Source organism: Hypanus sabinus, chromosome 22, assembly GCF_030144855.1.
Source record: "Hypanus sabinus isolate sHypSab1 chromosome 22, sHypSab1.hap1, whole genome shotgun sequence".
In the NCBI taxonomy this organism is placed as follows: Eukaryota; Metazoa; Chordata; class Chondrichthyes; order Myliobatiformes; family Dasyatidae; genus Hypanus; species Hypanus sabinus.
In genome coordinates, this window is record NC_082727.1 from 50322131 (window position 1) to 50339529 (window position 17399).

The following is a 17399-nucleotide window of genomic DNA, read 5'->3' on the forward strand; positions in this document are numbered from 1 at the left end:
TGTATTGGAGGTTGATATAACACATTGGAAAGATCCTGAAGCATTGTATTTATGGGCGCCAGTCAATAATGCACCCATGGATAAGTTTAGCCATTTAGTCTAGAAGAAGGATGAAATAAGTTGCAAACCCTGAGATTTATGTTGGAGAGCAGGAATAAAAATGTCTGGTATTGCTGGGTTCAAGTTGAAGAAAAGTTTTAAGTCATCTTTGGCCAGCTGGACAGTATTGCAAATGCTGTTCCTGCTTCTCATGTTAAATATGGACATTCATTAATGTTATATACTGTGTGTGAGCACATTTCAAAGTATATTAATAACTCTTACCTGGCACACTGCTTCAATAAGCAGACTAAACCAGGTGAGGGTAGCCAGCCGATATGCCTGTCCTAGCATGTGAAGCCCGCTCCAGTGGAGTGGGCAGATGAGATCGACAGCAAAATCCAGAGGCCAGGAAGGCGGTATGCAACACTCCATGGAGAGCGAAGGGGATGATAAGGCTCGGAAGACATCATGGTTATCCATTGCAGTGAACGAAGACCCCAGTTTGAGATCATAAACATTAGAAAATCTGCAGATGTTGGAAATCTCATCTGCTGAATGGTTTCTGCCTGAAATATCGACTGTACTCTTCCATAGATGCTATCTTGCCTGCTGAGTTCCTCAAGCATTTTGTGTATGTTCCCCAGTTTGTGATGCTTGTTCATACCATTGGAACCGGACTTCTGAGGTTGACAGAGTGGAACTGCTTTCAATACTAGATAAGGATCAACTGTTTAAACAATTTGAGAACCTGGATCCATTCTTTCACAGGTTTCATATTATTGTCAGTTACAATGGACAACCACTGTTTCCCTTCATTTTAATACCACTGAGTTCTGTACTCTGCAGTAGACCCATCAAAAAATGTCGAACAAATTTTCAGACTAATATTTCATTTTCAAAGTATGTGTGTTTGTAATTTAGATTCAAAATTGGCTTGGCCATAGAAAACAGAGGGTTGTGATGGAGGGGTAACCTGACTTGGGATCTGTGACCGACAGTGTTCTGCAGCAACCAGTAATTGGACAACAGGGTGAAAATTTAGGACGTATGTGTTGCAGATGACTCAGAACTTGTCAGACTTGTGGAGAGTGAGGAAGGTTATCAAAGGATACAGCAGGATGTAGATCAATTGGTAATATGGGCAGAAAGTCACAGATGCACGTTAATCCAAACAAGTGTGGGGTATTGCGCTTTGGGATACCGAAGTAAGTATACAGTAAATGCCAGGACCGTTGAGAGTTTGGAGGCACTTGACATTGCATATACTGGAATCTGCGGCAAAAAAAAACAAGCTGCTGGACAGCCCTAGGAGATCAGGCAGAATCTGTGTAGGGACAGGGATTCGTTGATGAATTGGTTGAGGTCCTGCATCAGGACTGAGTGCATAGAGGGAGGATAGCCAGTGTATAGGAGAAACAGGGAGGGGCTGGAAGGTGATGGGTAGATCCAGGTGGGATGAGGAATGAAGGGGAGAAGAAGCTAGGAGGAGGAAAGGTGGAGTTAGGAGATAGAGACTGGGAGTGAAAGGTTGAATGCAGATAAAGAAAGAAATTTTGTACAATGACGTTGAGTATCATTGTTAAATCTTTCCCATCTCAAGTGAAAGGATTACAGACTTAAGAATTTTCCTGATTTTTAGAAGATTATATTTTTGAAATGTTAAATTACTATCATATTAAGGTGACATTTTCAAGCCATGTAGGGCTGTTGATTGAGTTGGTGGAATAAAGTTGGTCTGTCAATTGATTAGGTAGTGAGTTGTAGATTCTATTTTTAATTAGCAAACAGTTTTTGTTCCACTGGGAAATTGCTTCTAGTTCCAAGCTAGATGTTTGATTGAACATTAAGTGGTGGATCAATGCATCCCTTGACATCAAGAGGCATATAAAAATGTGCTTTGAAACTGATGCATATCTAGTCATTTTTCTCAATACAGTTGCTGAATTTTGCCACTTTATGATAGAAAATTATCTGTTTTAATATAGGTTGGGAAGGAAAATCATCTTACATTCGATCAGATCATTTTAACTGCTCAATCTCATTTAAATGCTACAACCCTGTTTTTGAACAGAACTTCGGTTAGGTGATGCAGATGCAGAAACCCAAAGAAATTGTTCCAGAATTTCATAAAAATATAACTTCACGCTTACATTTTTCATTCAACCAGGCCTAACATTTATATTTTACAGTACTTCAATGTCTCAATCAAGTCTTGGTGTTGAATTTAATGCTACCCAAAATCCTCTGGTAGTATTGGATTGTAAAACAATAAATTTCATTTCAACAAAACATTTTTGTTGGTAAGTTCCAACACGACTGGGCCAAATGACTTCCAAGTTTCTAAATTGGAATTGGTTAACATGGTGGGATCTGTTAACCAATTTTGGAATGACACAAGGCTCTCAATCTTCTGTAGGCATATGGTGATGGATATTGATGGATATGTAACAGTTTCTTCCTCCAAGCCATCAGACTCCTTAATACCCAGAGCCTGGACTGTCACCAACTTACTGCCCTCTACTGTGCCTATGAAATTGTTTATTATTTATTGTAATGCCTGCACTGTTTTGTGCATTTTATGCAGTCCTGGGTAGGTCTGTAGTCTAATGTAGTTTTTTTTCTGTGTTGTTTTTACGTAGTTCAGTGTAGTTTTTGTACTGTTTCATGTAGCACCATGGTCCTGAAAAGCATTGTCTTGTTTTTACTGTGTACTGTACCAGCAGTTATGGTTGTGATGCACCATCAATAATTCACTCTGAGACGTAAGGCGAGATATCGGCTTTTATTGACTGGAAGAAGGAACAAACAGTGAGTGACCACCATACTACATCCTGGAGACTGAGAGGCCGGGCTCAGGCCTTGATCGCCTTTATACAGGGGTCTGTGGGAGGAGTCACAGGAGCAGTTAGCAGGGGGCGTGTCCAGACAGGTATATGTAGTTCACCACAGGTTGAAATGACAATAAAAAGTGACTTGGTTTGACTTGATTGAAGTCTCTCACACAGAGTGCATCCTCTGCCCTTCATACACTAGTGCTTAAACCATTTGTTATTCAATATGGATGAGTATTGATTTATCAGCTGAGCTACAGGTGGTAAACAGCAGGAGGTTTCCGTGCCTGGAATTGATAATGTCATGTGACTATATGGGTCTGTGCTCAATATTGAGGATACACAGCTATTTTTTTTTTCCTAGTTGTATAATACTATGTCAGCATGTCTGCTCAGTTAGTCCTGCTAGTGGCACTGATTATAATCCAAGGATTTTGATAGAGGAATCTAGGACACTTGCTGAAAAGGATGATTATGTACATACAATCTTATCATTGAATAGAATTGCATTTAGATGTTATTCCCTTGATGGTAGTGAGGAAGCCAACTGGTCTAGAGGTAACTTTGCCATCTCAATGTAGCAGTTAGGTTGATTCTGGGTGATTTGGTTGTTTTTATTCCTATCTTATGTGAAAACTGTAGCATTTGAAACAACTGATTCCCTGTATGGCCAAATCAGATGGCCGGTAATAAGGACCTAAAGTCACAGATAGGCTGTACCCAAAGTAGTTTAGATGTCTGATAAAATGAGGCAGCGGTAGGGTATGGAGTAAAACAAGACCATGTACACACATTAATGACAATAGTGAAGGTGGAAATAGGTTTCGTGAAAGAATATCATAGAGGCAATGCCTAATGGTGGCACTGGATGAATTGATGGTGAGAGCCTCATAACTATTCTCTCCTTTTCTCTTTCTACTTCTCTCTCTTCCCAAAATCACTCTGTTGACAAACTACAAATGATGCGTTTTTACCTTCTTCCCACCTGTCTTTACAATCCTATCTTTACCCTTTTTCATTTTCAGAATGGAGTTTCCTCAGAAGAGGAAAAAGAAACGTAACTGGATTTGAAGAACCTCTGTCACTTGATTGTACTCTTGTAGACCATGAAGCCCAGATAATAATACTGTATTTATTTTAAAGTTAAGAAAAAAAGGAGGAATTCACATGTGATGAGTCAGTGAACATAATGGCATTGTAGTTAAGATAATCTGACAATACATAACCCAGCAACACTAGGTGCTCATAGTAATTTTGCTGTAAAAGAATCACCAAAGAATTTTGATGACTGTGACTACAGTTGAGTTGTTAAGTGTTTACAACTGAATGTTTGATGCAATGAGAATAAGTGTAAGATATCAGGGTGCATGGGACTCTGCACCAATATACACAAAATTTGGATTGTCATGGAATTGACAGTCATTTCAACTATTACACTATCGAATTTGCTATGATATAAGCAAATTATCTGCTGCAAAGCAGCCTTTCTTTCTGTGGTATGTGTCCTGCATTACCATCTTAGACTGCTGTCTTGCAAACTTAAGTTGCATCCATCAGTGCTCTGTTCACTCGGCCTTCAGGACATTAAACAATCCATCAACTTGCTCTCAATAATATTTGATCCTTGGTGGTTTGAAGCCAATTAAGGACTGAAGCTTCTGAGGCTACACTCCAGGTTTGAAGTATTTTAAGTTCTTAATTCTTTAGGCATGTGCTATAAGCCAGACTTTTCATTGTAAAAATTATACTTCTTACATTTCATTTATCATTTTAAATATTAATTTGAAAAGAGTGAGGATTGATGACCTCTTTGAAAATGCATGTTACTAGGTGAAGAATCCTACAAAAAATTATAGATACAGCCCATTCATCATGGGTAAAGCCATCCCTACTATTGAGCACATTTACATAGAGCATTGTTGCAGGAAAGCAGCATCCATCATCAGGGACTCCCACCACCCCGATCATGCTCTCTTCTCACTGGTGCCATCAGGAAGGTACAGGAGCCTCAGGACTGATACCCCTCAACCATCAGGCTTTTGAACCGGAAGGGATAAGTTCATTCAATTCTACTTGCATCATCACTGAAATGTTGACACAACCTATGGACTCACTTTCAAGAACTCTTTATCTCAAGTTCTCAGTATATATTGCGAAAATTAGAAGGTAGAATGGATTTTTAACATTGTCCCAAGGGACCTTTTTATGCACCTTTACGGGGTATTTTAACATATATTTATTTTTATTTAGCCTAGAATAGCCTAATCATGGGACAGTTTACATTAACCAATTAACCTATCTGGTATGTATCTGGACTGCAGGAGGAAGCTGGAGCGCCTGGAGAAAACCCATGTGATGCACCATCAATTACTCACTCTGAGACGTAAAGGTGAGATATCGGCTTTTATTGACTGGAAGAAGGAACAAGCAGTGAGTGACCACCATACTACATCCTGGAGACTGAGAGGCCGGGCTCAGGCCTTGATCGCCTTTATACAGGGGTCTGTGGGAGGAGCCACAGGAGCAGTCAGCAGGGGGCGTGTCCAGACAGGTATATGTAGTTCACCACACCATGTGCACACTGGATGGAATACACAAACTTGCTTAATGAGGATGCTAAATTGAACTCCGAACTCCGCCCCCAGCTAGAAAAACATTGCTGTGCTACTGTGGCACCCTAGATGTTTGCTATTGGATTAAAAACATATTAGTTCTTAGATGTGTGGTCTATGAATAGTAAGTATGAACATCAATAAGCCACTTAATTATAGAGAAAATACAGAAATAATAAATTTTCAGTTCAGTTAATAAATTCTGACCTATTAGACACCATAGATTCATGATTTGAAGGTCATTTTGTAATAACCGTGCATAATGCAGAATAGAGCTATACTTTCATCTACAGCATTTAATTGTTTTTATCTATATAAGGATTAAATAAAGAAAGAAAAAATCAGAACTTTAATGAAACTGTTAAATGACTATCTAAGGCAAATTTTATACAGTTTATTCCTGACCACTTGTTTTAACTTGGTAGCCGCAGTGGCGACAGTTTCTGAATATTGATAGCTTCATGCTAAACTCATTCAGGCAGGGCCACCTGCAAGCAGGATGTTAGCATACTAAATTCTGCTAGGCAAGCAATATGCTTTTTCACAAAATATAAATAAGTGAAATACTTGAGACTGGCATGGTCCACCAAGCAGCAATATGAAAGCCAAAGTGGAAATGTCATTAGCAAGCAGAATCTTCCTGAGATATGCTCAAATCACAAAAGTGTGAAATATGTTACTTGGCCTTAATTACATATAATTCTTCAGCTCAGTGCTCACTACCAAAGTGGCAAAAAAAAACCCAAGTATTAATGGTTTTAAAGCAATGATTTTCACAAGCATGGAACTTAGAACCAAGTGGTATACATGGTTTCAGAGGTCAGTAGTTTGCTATTGACAGCCAGAAGGGCATCAAAGGATGATTTTGATAATCATCTTTCTGCAGATGTTCATCTTTTCCTTTCTTGTTTCTGTTGCTAGCTTCTTTGTGGTTTAATTTTAGACCATAAGACACAGGAGCATAATTAAGCCATTCAGCACTGAGTTTGCTCCGCCATTTGATCAAGACTGATTTACTTTCTTATCAACCTCATTCTCTTGCCTTTTTACCATAACTTTTGAAGCCCCTACTAATCAAGAAACTATCAATCTCTGTTTTAAACATAATCAGTGACTTGGCCTCCAAGTTGTCTGTGGCATTGAATGCCACAGATTCACCACCCTCTGGCTAAAAAAAACACCTCCTCATCTCTATTCTAAAGGGATGTACTTTCATTTGAAGGCTGTGCCCTCTAGTCTAGACTCCTACTATTGGAAATATTCACTCTATCTAGGCCCTCCTATATTCACTTAGGTTTCAATGAGATCACCCCTCATTCTTCAAAATGCTAGTGATTACAAACCCAGAGCCATCAAATGTTATCCCTTTAATTTCTGGATCATTATCATAATCCATTTCGGGACCCTCTCTAATGTCATCCTTTCTTAAATATGGGACCCACTTTTGCTGATAGAGTATTTTCAGAAAGGCATAATGATTTCCATAAAAATAGCCTCATGCACCTGAAGTTGAACTCCTTTGCTTCTCAAATTGCTGCAGATAATATTGTCATTCAGCAATCTAAAGTTTTTGCTAGAGATACAACTTAATATGTCTTGGCTGTATCATCACCTTAATATTTCCGATTAAAACTACAGTGCAACTTAAAAGTCTTCGCAAGGGTAAACAAAATGCAGTACACTCAGCTCTACATGTATACTGTAATTAGGCAAAAATGAAAGGGAAAAAATCCTGTTTTTTTGTACTAAGCATGCAACATCTATTATATATCTTTTGAATTATGTTTCTGAAATTCAGTTCAAAGCTTCTTAAAATCAATTTTCAAACTCTCAATTTCTACTACTTATATACATGTGGCAAATTTCCCAGTGCAGGGCATTGGTTTTTTGAATTTGATTGTGTGCTTGTGGATATTTGAATTTTTAGTTTTACACAGTGTTATTGCAGTTCCATGCCCTGATATAAAATTCAGAAAATCAATTGCATTTAATTAATACCTGTGATGGCCTCAGGCCAACACTGTTATTTTACAACCAATGAATTTTTCAGCAAATCTGTATGCAGAGTGCTCCCACAGTATGCAATACAATAATTTGCAGCTAATTCTTTTTTTCTGAATTGGACAATAAATGTTGGTCAAGGAATTAGGGATATTCCCACATTATACTCCATTTACTTGTATATGTGGATCTCTTATACTAGACTAGAGTTTATTTTAACACTGACCTAAGAAACGACACCTAATAATGTACAGCATCTTCTCATTTTCCCAACGGTGTGTAATCTTGCTCTCCGGAGTGGAATTTGAACATATAACTTCCTACCTCAAAGGAAAGTGTACAAAAATTAAGCAATAGGTCACATTTAATTGCCTCTTCAAAAAAAAACTGCTAATAAATCTTCTAGTGCACAAATCTTCTAGAAGAAATCAGGCAGGAATCATTAGGAAAATACCTCAGAATGACATCATGGGATGTTTCAGCATCAAAGACCAGACCTCATTGTTGATCAGCTGCTTCTAATTGGTAAACACTCCAGAGTGAGTACTGAGTATTTTGATTAACCGGCATGCCCTTGCAGCCATGAGAAGTCACCCAGTGCTGGCCGCATGGCCACCAATTCCTTTGATCACCCTTAGCATAAGCAAAGGTGATTTCATTATTGGCTTTTACAAGCAGATGCATTAACGATTGCCTGATTGCCAGACTGTGCTAATATTTCAGTATTTGCTTGTCTTGCAGAATATTTCCAGCAGTTTCTGTTTATATTCCTGGAAAGATCCCATTGCTATGAGAGAAGGCATGGATGCCAGATCCATGCCAACTGGTCATGTTTCTGTAAACATTATCAGATCTGAATCATCCCATGCAATGTTTCCATTTTCTTGTAGCAATGGTGTTCATCATATATCAGAAAAAACTATTGCAATATTTACAAGCAGGGATTCTTTTGTTTGTCTATTCTTTCCTCTGCAATTGCAGGTATATACATGAGTGATTTCCTGCTGTTTTTGAAATGATAATTGATGTTGTCAATTCCAGTTCCCTGGATTTCCTAGTAACACAGCAGAAATACTACACACCATTCTGTGGCAATGCAAAGATACAAATTTCTCAAATGGGTACTTCCATAGTGTTCAAACAGATTGGTAAAGTTCACAAAGTAAACTTCAATTCCAACAAAAAAACTATAAAATTTTCTGAGAAACAAAACTTTTTTTTGAAGATAATATTTCACTCTAAAAAGCAAGTAGGAGACTACTGTTTTCAGTTGCCTAATTTACCTATGAGTTCTTGACTCACTGTTCAATGCAGTTAGGCTCTCACCTTGAGCATTGGTTTCACCAGTGAATTCCAAGAAGGACAGGAAATCTATGCGTGAAGAATTAAATCTAACACCTATTTATAAGGGATTACTACATTGAAATTGCCAAATATCAATTCTAAGGTAGTTTCCTGCATGAGTTCAACTCAACATGTTGGTTAAAATGTATTGTCAATTTTACCTACAATAGTAAATGTTGTTACATTTTTCTTCTTTCTACTTCATGTGAGAAATAGTATCTTCAGTGGTTTTGTTTCACCAGGGAAATAATTGAGATTTGCCATCTCTTTCAGCATTGCATACTGTCATTAACATCTGTACATCAAGGTGTACCAAGTTCTATAGAGAAAAATAACAAATTCACTAAACTGGTGTGCATTGCTCCAGGCAGTCCAAAACGCAAATTTTCAACAGCGTAATTAATTTATCTCCATTTGCTGGTTGGAGCTAAATAAAAGGAAAAATTCTGACCCTTGCATTTATAAAACCTTAATATAATGCTAAATATTAAGTATACCAATTATTGTTGATGCATACTGGTGAATAAAGCTGGGGAATACTATGTATAACAACTTTGACTTTGCCAGATTTGCAAGTTTTCCTCTCAGTGTGCTATGCTTTAAATTATATCTTAAGACTTAAATCTACAGATTATATTGTGTTCGCTTTCAGACTGCAAGCTCAGAGGTACAATTTGTACTTTCTCTATTAAAATAATGACCCACTGATACAGAGTTGGAGTTGAGTAGTAGTCCCCTATGATCATTTGATCCATGCCTTTTAGGTCTAGGGATATCATTACAAGTCAGTCGGACTTCCCTGTCAACACATAGGAGTTCAGATTTAGTGACCTTGACTTTAATACCCATCTTTTAAATGTCACAGAGCTGCAACATCTCTTCATTAGTCAAGAAGGAGCAACAATGTCTACACTTTCTTAGGAAATTGAGGCATGCAAGGCTCCACAATCCCATTCTAAAAACTTTCTATAGGAGCACTATCGAGACTGCATCATTGTGCGGTATGGAAGCTGCAAGACATCAGACAGAAATCCCTACATAGGATAGTGAAAACAGCTGAGAAGATAACAGGGTCTCCCTCACCTTTTTTTGTGACATTTACCGTGAGCGTTGTATGTGCGTGAAGCATTGTTAAGGATTCTTACCAGCCACCCCACAATTTCTTTAACCCTCTACCATCAGGAAGGAGGTACAGGAGCATCAGGTCTAGGACTGCCAGACTGGGTAACAGCTCCTTTCCACAGGCTTTGAGACTAATGAATACTCTGCTACAACTGACATCTGGTCACTAGGACAGTGATCTGTTTACTGTTTATCTGTGCTGTGTATTTCACATGGATTTTGAATTGTTTGTGGTAATATTTTGTTTTATGTGCTGTATGTGATATATGTATTGTGGGTGCAATGTGGTCCAGAGGAATGTTGTTTCATTTGGTTTCATATATATGTATATTCATATGACAATGAACTTGAACTTCTGAACTAGTTTTGTTTCTTACCCCTTTTTCACCTGCATATATTTCACTTCTTTCTGTACTGACACATTCAATTAATCTATGCTAACATATGGTTTAAGTATTTTGTGTATTCTCAGATGTTCTATCATTAGCCATGGCAAAGATTTCTTGATTTTGTATCTTTTGTATCAATCCATTTAATCTTCCTTTTATGCTTTCAGTTTTGATTTGTACATTTTATCTCAGTGGCCGATGCAGGCGTTTTCCCCCTATGTACCTATGGTAAATCTACTGCTCCTGCATAGACACCTGTCACACAGTTTTTAAAATTCTTTTGTTCCTGTTGTTTGCCTCCTTTCCCAGAACTGATCTGGATGTTGTTTATTTAAGCAGTTGGCATCCCATGGCTCTTGCCTGTGCCGGCTCTACCTGTACCTATATTTTGCACTATCTGTATACCTGGGTATGCTGAGTCCCTGGTGAGTTGCTTCATTATCCTTTTATTCATTTCCTTGAACTTACATTTAATAGCTGCAATTCTCAGCCTTGTAAGGAAATCCTCAACAAGTTCAATTGATCCTGCCAAGAGCTTTGGTGCTGGTATCTGTGGATCCAGTAGTTCAATTTTCATTTGAGGTTTGTGCAGAATTTTTCAAAGATCTTGTCAACTATGTCATTTCCCAACCCACTTATATCCCAGCTGTTTTAAGGTCCTTTTCTTCCTCACTTATCCACAAAAGCATATGACTGACTATGTCTTTGTCACTTGTGCCTTTTAGAAATTAATGAATGTCAGATTATACTTCTGTTTAATTTTTCCCAGTATCCCAGCATGGCATTAGCATCCCAATACATTGGAATGTATTTTCTTCTTTGACAGACCCTTGAGACTGAGGATGACCTGCTTCCACTCCAGTTTGTGGGTTCTCAGATATCTAGTGTAAATAATTCAGACCCTTCCACAAGTAGGGGCAGCAGATTGAGGATAGATGAACAGATGGCGAACTTGTTAGGTAACATGCTCCTTCCACTGCTTATGCACGTCTTCCTTGATCATCTGGTGTACAGTTTTTTAAGGTCCTCAATAACAGTCTGGATACTGCGTCTACACTTCTTCATAGAAACTCCGAGCACTTCCTGGAATCTTCCTCAACTTCAACTTTTGTGTATATAACCATAAGACATAGAACAGAATTAGGCTATTTGACCCAGCTATAATTGAATCAACTCTGCCATTCAATTATAGCTGATTTATTATCGCTCTTGACCCCATTCTCCTGCTTTCTCCTTGTAAACTTTGAGGTCCTTACTAATCATGAACATCAACCACCACTTTAATAAATTTCAGTGGCAATGAATTCCACAAATTCACCACCCTCTGGCTAAAGAAATTCCTTCTCATCTCTGGTCTAAATGAATGTCCCTCTATTCTGAGGCTGTGCCCAATGGTCCCAGATTCTCCTACCACTGGACAAAGTCTCTCCACATCCTCTCTGTCTAGGTATTTCAATATTAAGCAGGTTTCAATGAGAACCTCCTGCAGTCTTCTCAACCCCAGGGAGTGCAGGTTTAGGGTCATTAAAAGCTATTGATGTATTAACCCTTTCATCCCCAGGATCATTCTCGCAAACTTCTTCTGAACCCTCTCCAATGCCCACACATAGTTTCATAGGGCTCAAATCTACGCTCAGTACTCCAAGTGTGATCTGACCAATGCCCTATAAAGCCTCAGCATTGCATCATTGCTTTTATATTCTAATCCTCTTTGAATGAAAGCTAACACTGCAGTTGCCTTCCTTACTTCTGACTCAAACTGCAAGTTAACCTTCTATGGAACCTTACACTCTTAAGTTCCTTTGCACCTCTGATTTATGAATTTACTCCCCATTTCAAAATAGTTAATACCTTTATTCTTTGTTCCAGAGTGTATAACTGTATACTTCTATACACCATATGTATGCCTATGACATCAGTAGACTTGAACTTAATATTTTCTTATGAATTGAGAGGAATTCCTGCTCTTTTACTGTCTTTTTCCTTGGCTCTATCTTGACCCAACATATACTTCATTATAGCAGCAATACAGTGCTTATAAAATGAATTCACTCCTCCCCCCGGAAGTTTTCACATTTTGTTGTTTTATAACATTGAATCACAATGGACTTAAATGGGCTTTTTTGAAACTGATTGACAGAGATCATGTCAGATCTCTACAAAGTGATGTAAATTAATTACAGATATAAAATACAATTTAGTCAGTATTTAGTAGATGCATCTTTGGCAGTAATTATAGCCTAGAGTCTGTGTTGATAGGTCTCTATCAGCTTTGCACATCTAGACACTAAAACTTTTCCCCATCAAACACGAGGAAATCTGCAGATGCTGGAAATTTAAACAACACACACAAAATGCTGGTGGAACACAGCAAGCCAAGCAGCATCTGTAGGGAGAAGTGCTGTCCTGACGAAGGGTCTCGGCCCAAAACATCGACAGTGCTTCTCCCTATAGATGCTGCCTGGCCTGCTGTGTTCCACCAGCATTTTGTGTGTGTTGTTGTTTGAACTTTTCCCCACTCTTCTTTACAAAACTGCTCAAACTCGTCAGGTTGAATGGGGATCATGAGTGAACAGCCTTTTCAAGTCTAGCTACAAATCCTTGATTGGATTGAGGTCTGAACTCTGACTTGGCTACTCCAGGGCATTAATTTTGTTGTTTTTAAGCCATTCCTGTGTAGCATTGTCTTTATGATTGCATTCATTGTCTTGCTGGAAAACAAATTTTCAGCCAAGCCACAGTTCTCTTGCAGACTACATCAGGTTTTCCTCCAGGATTTCCCGGTATTTTGCTGCATTCATTTTACCTTCTACCTTCACAAGCCTTCCACAGCCTACTGCAGTGAAGCATCCCCACAGCATGATGCAGCCGCCACCATGTTTCACGGTAGGGATGGTGTCTTTTTGATGATGTGCAGTGTTTTCCTTACACCAAATGTAATGTTTAGTCTGATGGCCAAGAAGCTTAATTTTAGTTTCATCAGACCATTGTACCTTCTTCCAGTTGACTTAAGAGTCTCCCACATGACTTCAGGCAAATTCTATCCAAGATTTCATGTGAGTTTTTTTCAACAGTGGCTTTCCCTTTGTCGCTGTCCCATAAAGCTGTGACTGGTGAAATACCCAAGCAACAGTTGAATGCACAGTCTCTTCAATCTCAGTCACTGAAGCTTGTAACTCTTCCAGATTTGTCAGGTCTCTTGGTGGCCCCCTCACTAGTCTCTGTCTTGCACAGTATTTGAGGATAGCCGGATTTACATCTGAGCCATATTCTTTCCATATTTTGATTATTGACTTAATTGTACTTCAAGGGATATTCAGTGACTTTGAAATTTCTTTGTATCCATCTCCTGACGTGCTTTCAATAACCTTTTCCTGGAGTTGCTTGGAGAGTTCTTTTGTCTCCATGGTGTTGATTTTGCCAGGAGACTCACTCAGCAGCAGTTGGATCTTCCAGATGCAGATATATTTTTACTACAATCAATTGAAGCACCTTGAATGCACATGGTCTTTAAAAACAGATCTCTATTTAACTAATTATGTGACTTCTAAAACCAATTGGCTGCACCAGTGATGATTTGGTGTGTCATATTAAAGGGAGGAGGGTGAATATTTGTGCAATCAATTGTTTTGTGTTTTATATTTGTAATTAACTTAGATCACTTTGTAGAGATCTGTTTTCACTTTGACATGAAAGTGTCTTTTTCTGTTGATCATTGTAAAAAAAGCCAAATTAAAACCTCCATGATTCATAGTTATAAAACAATGAAACATGAACACTTCCAAGGGAGTGGTGAATACTTTATGCTACCCAGATAGCCTACACTTAGGTGATGTTAACACAATAATGAATACTTACTCAAATATTCAAATTAAACTGCTCTAAGTTCTGGCATGGGATCAGGGGCAGGCATAAGGTCCACTCCATTACTTTCCCATGTTTTTTTTTCTTTGAAATGTTCATTATAACTGCACATTTTATTTAGATAATTGTTGATTTCCTGATTGGGGTAGACTTCAGACTCGGAACGATTATCTTTGAAAACATTAGCAGGGAAATCATTGGCTGCAGGTCCAGATTTTTCATCCACTCAAGTTATTGCATATCATGTGTAAATATGATTTTATTTACATTTCAGCATGAGTTTACAATACACAAATGCAGTACACAAATAATTAAGTCATTGAATTCTACCAGTGAATCAAGGAAAGACAAATCGTAGATATTGTATCTGGCACATCAGTTCTCTTGCATACATACAAAACTCTTAAGGGGCTTCACAGGGTAGATGCATAATTGGTGTTAATCCCTGCACAAGTGTTTTAGAAGCAGCGATCAAGGTCTCAAAAATGGGGTATGCTATTCTGCCACAGATGAGAGGCAAATGCCTTCATTCGTAGAGTACTGAATCTTTAGAATTCTTTACGCTAGAGGGTTATGGTGGCTTAGTCTTTGTGTATATTCATGACATAGGCTGTCATATTTTTAAATGTTAAAGGAATCAAGGGATATGGGGAAACACAGGAGAGGAATGCTGAGGTAAGTGATCAGCCATGATTTTATTCAATGGCAGAGCAGACACAAAGGGACAAATGCCCTGTTCCTCTTTCTTCTTCCTGTGTATATGTTCCCTGCCTTTAACTATGTGAACTACAAGTCTGTTATTGAGTCCACATCGGGAATAGTTATTTACAATAATTTATATTCCCTGCCTTTGGTCTGTATCCACTGAGACCTAATTACTGTATATGATTTGTATAATAAAACTAAGCTTTTAAAAAAAAATGTTCAGTACCAAAAGGACGATTAGAATCAGAATGAGATTTCACCAAGTTCAAAACAAAGGCCATTTATCTAGTGCTTTTCTTTGTTCAGCATGAGTTTTTGAAATGCCGAACAAATGTCAATTTAAAATGTTACATCTGCTGAGAGGGATATTTAATCTATAAACTTATCTTGATTTGTTCTTGGATTTTTTTGACACCACCCTCTTTATTCCTGTCTCCAGAATGGATAACGACAGTAAAACGTTAACATATGACTGTAGACACAGGACATGTCCTCTTCTCACTGTTACCATCAGGAAGTCGGTACAGAAGTCTGAAGCACACACTCAGCAACTCAGGAATAGCTTCTTTCCCTCTGCCTTCTGATTTCTGAATGGATATGGAAACCACAGACACTACCTCACTTTTTTAAATTATGTTTTCACACTTCTTAAAATTTAACTATTTGATGTACACATATATACTTACTGTAATTCACAGTTTACTTTCCTATATTATAATGGATTGCATTGTACTGCTGCTGCAAAGTTAATAGATTTCACACATATGTCAGTTACCTGATTCTGATTCTGATCTGGGACAATAACCAAGCAGCTAGAGGAACTCAGAGAGTCAGACAGCATCTGTGGAGGCAAGTATAATCTGAGGAGGTAATGAATCTCCACTCTTTTCTTTTCCTCCCGGTTCCATCTGTCCTTCAATAGCTTCTCACCCTGGTCCACCTACAGTACAGCTTTCCAGCTCCTGCTTTGCCCTTCTGCTTCACCCCTTTTTACTGGCTATCTTTCGTTAACACTCTCTGTCTTCTCAGCTCAAAATGTTGACTATCCCTTTGCTTCCATGGATGCTGCCTGACCTGCTCCAGTAGCTTGTTTTTTGGTAAGATCAGGTAGTAAGGCAGCTTAGCAGTGTGTGGAAGGTCAGTAAAAACATGCCCAGTGGAACTCTCACAGGAAGCAAGTTCCTAGGAATCCTTTTCCAGCCTGTAAAGAAGGTTGATCCACATCAATTTTCACATCAAAATCCTGATGATATTTGGATTTCCTAACTATTTATTTAGAATGATTCCTACAGTATGTTTTTAAGGAGTAAATATTGGGTCTTAACAGTAAGTTGAGGCTTTTGATCCAACCTTAGAATAAGTTCTGACTCTGGGAAGTCACAAGAAAGTTCCTGGAAAAGTAAGCCAACATCCAGAATTTCAGAGTTTCTCAAATTCAAATGTTATTTGTTAATTATGCATGAAGGTTCTGACATTACTCCTTTACAAATAAATAAGATTTTAAAAGTCAGAAAGATAGAAAATGGACCTATTCATGTTTAATGGCTAGCCTATCAGGCTTATCAATAAATAAAAATGCAGTTAATGTCTCAAAGGTATTTCAACATTTTTATACTAAAAAACGGATCTTGCAATTAAGTAGAACCTTTCTCAAGTTTTGGAAAGGCTTGAAAGTATTTTAAGATCTATATGCTTTTTAAAATTGTTATACAGGAAACCTGGTGCACCTACAATCTTTCAGGTCATGACCCTACTCCCGTACTGAATGAGCTTTGTGCATAACTGAGGATAAGTGTGTTGTCCAGGTGGGGGAGGGTGAGATGGTCGTGGTGGTGGGCAGACCAGTGGTGACCAGCCTCAGCTTATGATCAGTGATCAGCTAAGTGATTAAAGAGATTTTGATTGGGGGGGGGGGGGGTTGCAGCTGTAAGCAAGGAAGTTAAGGCCAAAAAGCAGCTATTAGGTAAGTAGTATTGAGGCAAATCCAATCAAAAGTTGAGGGGATTGGATATGGCATTTCAGGAGTGTGATGATTGAGTTGACCATGTAATTACTGGGAGAGGATAGCGGTTAAGGCCAGTGATCAGACAGGTAGCTGGGGGGTGGAAATTAGTACATGTGGAGGGATCAGAAAAATTGGAGGGATTATTTGGGGATGGGTTGGAGGATCACTGTTATTCATAAAAGGAAGCATACAGGAGTGTGATAGCGTTGCAACAACAACCTCACACTTAACATAATCAAGACCAAGGAATTGATGGGGCAGTTGGGAGTACACACACAAGCCCTCATTGAGAAGTAAGTGGAGGAAAGGGTGAGCAGCTACAAGTTCCTGGGTATCAACATCTCAAAGGGACTATCCAGGGCCCAACACATTGATGTAGTCATGAAAAAGGCACATCAATAGCTCTACCTCATTTTAGGGTTTGAGGAGATTTTATGTCACCAAATGCTTGCTAATTTCTATGGATGAAGGGTGGCGAACATTC

The 17399-nt window shown here is 38.4% G+C and overlaps 1 protein-coding gene across 2 annotated transcripts in view; it reads left to right on the forward strand.

Moving 5' to 3' along the window:
* The window catches only part of c22h10orf90 (chromosome 22 C10orf90 homolog), a 282594-nt gene that overhangs the window by 21493 nt on the left and 243702 nt on the right, over window positions 1–17399 (forward strand). For both annotated transcript variants that reach the window (XM_059947699.1, XM_059947700.1), the window contains one exon: window positions 5195–5262. The gene's annotated coding sequence lies outside the window, so the exon portion shown is untranslated. The remainder of the gene's footprint in view (window positions 1–5194; window positions 5263–17399) is intronic.